This window comes from Etheostoma spectabile, chromosome 19 (assembly GCF_008692095.1).
Source record: "Etheostoma spectabile isolate EspeVRDwgs_2016 chromosome 19, UIUC_Espe_1.0, whole genome shotgun sequence".
In the NCBI taxonomy this organism is placed as follows: Eukaryota; Metazoa; Chordata; class Actinopteri; order Perciformes; family Percidae; genus Etheostoma; species Etheostoma spectabile.
This window is the reverse complement of record NC_045751.1, coordinates 6655620-6659201: the sequence shown is the minus strand read 5'-3', so window position 1 is coordinate 6659201 and position 3582 is coordinate 6655620.

Here is a 3582-nt window from a genome sequence, read left to right as displayed (position 1 = left end):
GATCTAAGGACAGGAGGTTCACACTGTCGTAAACATACAGGCAATTTACTCTGGAATGGAAGTCCAATCTTTGGCTTTGACATCCGTCCGCACCAACCACCTATTACTGTGTATAACTCAGGATTCCCCTCTCTAAGGCGTGTTTCCACTGCATTGTCTATACCTGCTTTGTGTTTTCCATTACGAAAAAGAAGTCCCTGGGAACCTGCTCGTTCTTTTTTAAGTACTACCACTCATCGAGTTCCAAGCGCGCCGAGGCTATCCAAAGGTTACGTGGAAACCTCAGATGCTGGTTGGTCGCTCACCCGCGCGTTCTTCGCAACAAGTGCTGAGTGTGTGTCCAAACAACGGCAACATTTAAAAAAAAATCTTAAGCAAACCATTTTATCTACTCCTGCACTATTCTCCTTTTCAAGCACTGTTAATATTAGGGCCAATTTAGGGGCTTCTAGTGTCGTTTCCAATCTTGTGCACCCTGTTATTTAAAAAGGTAAGAAAAAACAGACCAGTTATCAAAGAAAAGTCTTTTGTATGTTAGCCCTATCAATTATCGCTCACAACCCTCCCGTACAAACTCCCGGTCTTCCTTCTCGACACCGGTGACAGTGGTCCACCACTCTGCTGTCCCACATGCATCCATTGTCATAGAAAACTATCCGTGACTCTCATAAAGATTATACGAAAGCCCAGTTAGGTCAGAGCCAGAGATCTCCCCGTTCGGGACGTCGGCCCCAGAATGGGCCCTGCGGCGTCAATTCTTTGCAAACGCGGTGAATGCTCCTACACACAAACGGTAGTAAACGCATTCATGTTGTGTAGTATCATGGTTGCTAAAGTTCATGCACTTTATATAAGCTAGCGTATAGTAAATGACTGACCAGGTCCCCTAACACATGCAAATGTTAGCTGACGTTACCAGGAAACTTAACTGACCCTTTGTGTCGGACGAACAAACCGTAATGTCGATGTCTGAACTCCGTCGAATCCCCACTCTTGTTTTTTATAGCGGGATAGTTGTTGCTATGCCTGTCAGCTCTGTTGAACCAAACATTTCTTACTGGCTGTGGCGAGTAGCCGAGGCTTTTGAGTCGCTGTTGAAATTACATCATCAGGGGCGTAGCTATGTGACCACCACGCGAGGCGTACTAATTTTGACAATGGAAACGGCACAGAGATGAGTTGAGTGGTGTAGAGGCGAGTTCAGCGAGTCGAGGGTTACCAGCTAGTGGAAAAACGCCATAAAACCACCTCGACGCCAACATGGAGCGTTGAACAGCTCGGACCCTAAGATGCCCTAAAGAGATGTTAACACGTTTGGAGAATGCTATGTTGTAGTTCCAGAATGTGATGATTCATTCTTAGAATTAGGCGTTGTCGAATCAGAATGTTCTAGTGTCAAAAATCCCAGATTGTGTAAACTGCAGGTCTGGCATGTTAAATTGGCAGTTTCTGGAAAGTCTATTTGTAGTTCTATTGTTAATTATCAGGTTAGTTTCTAGAATGGTCGTATCTGAGAATGTTTAGGTTCAAACGTTCCAGGTTGGTTGAGCTAGCAGTTCTGGAAGATGTTAAGTGTCAGTTCTAACACAATCTAAAATTTAGAATTTGAACATCACCAGACGATCTGAGGAAACGGAGGTCAGCACTGCAGTAAAGTGCGGCACATGTACTCTTGAATGAGATGCCAATCTTGGGCTTTGACAGCCGTTCTCACCCAATAAACCACCTATCTGTGGTAGGAACCAGGTTCCCACTCTCTAAAACACAACCGCCCCAACATGTGGCGCGAACCTCCCACTCCTGAGGATGGCCCTAAAATGATAATCTACAGTTATGAATGCCCATGTTGTACTCTAGAATGCTAGGATCTCAGGTCGGAATGTTAAATGTGCAGTTCTGGAATGCTATGTTGTAGTTCTAGAATGTTAGGTTTAATTACTCCGATGTTACGGCTGTCGATCTACAAGGGTTAGGTCAAATTCCAGATGTAAGCTGCAGGTATTGGAATGGTAAATGCAATTTGGAAAATAAATTTGAATTTGAAATGCTGGTCCTATAGTGCCATGTATGCATTGAGGACTGAAAGACATCTTCTGCCTCCATTTATCTGTTTACTACAGTGTGTTGAATTAATGTTAATGTGTATATAAAGACATTTCAATTAGTGGAAAAAATTGCAGGGGGGGGGATATAAAAAAAAGTCTAATCAACCAAAACTTTCGCGACCCCCATGCAGTACCTCCGCGGACCCCCTGTTGAAGACCCCTGCTGTAGATTATTGCTGAAGGCATCAGAACTACGATTGACCACAATTGGAATTATGTACTTAACAAAAAAGTGTGAAATAACTGAAAACATGTCTTATATTCTAGTTTCTTCAACGTAGCCACAATAGTTAACATTAACATAGGTTAATTAGTGCTAACTAACATGCTAGTTATGACAACTAGGACAGTGGTTCATACATAATATTGCATGGATCACTTGAGTGTTGTTGGAGCTAAATCCCGCTCCATTCTCAGGATTCAGGCAATTAGTAGTCAAAATTTCAGATGTTGATGTGTGAATCCATTTTATTACATAGGATATCCTAAGACAAAGTTGGATCAAGCTATCACAGATCTCCCCTTCCTTTGTCTGGCTCTTCGGCTCTTGGACTCCTAGTCTTATCCACAAAGGGTGGGGTAGGGGGGGGGGGGTCTCCAGGTCACAGTGATATGTGATGTGTTTGTGTGCTTATTCGTTATCTTTCAGTCGGAATGTGACAGAAAGTTTATGACCCTCAGTTCAGGACTTGCAGAGCAAAAAAGCAGTGGACGTAACAGTGGGACTGGAACCAGATCCAGGAAGGTCCCTAACAATCAATTCTACTTCTGACACATTTAGGAGAGGCTGGATTCTAACGGAATGTATTGCAAAACAACTTAATGCCACAAACAACCAACTATATACTTATAACAACAAACTTAATGCATGACCAACATGTCTTCATTTATATTGAAATAATGCTTTTACCTTTTGGCTTGAATGTATAATGCAAATCACAAACAATGTTTATGCACATAAAACATTTTAAATTCCAACAGTGTATATAGCAGCCAAGTATGTTTTTTATATGCGCAGATCACCAAGAAGCTGGCGGGCAGAGCTCGTGGTGCACAAACATCGGCAATGAGCACGGGCAGGTCCTGATGTCCGTGCTGACCGTGGAGGAGGGCCAGAGACTGGAGAGGATGGCTGCTGGGTTGATGCGGCGCTACAGGGACGCTGGAGTGGCCCCGCCAGAGCTGCTCTATGTGGACCGTGGCTGCTGCACAACCCAGGAGAGGACCGCCGTGCAGAGCCTGTTCAGAGAGTGGGACCGCCTCCCGGTTTTGCCTGGACATCTGGCATTTTACGCGGCGGTTCTCTCCGGGCGTCACCACTGAGAGACATCCTCTCTATCCAAGTTTTATGAGGCATCTCTCCCATGCCATATTCAAGTAGAGCCAGGAGGATGTCTCGCAGTTGTAGGATGCCAAGGAGGCAGCGGAGCCTGGGTCCTGGAGCATGGCTTAGCCTAAGGAGCGGCCGGCACTGCCG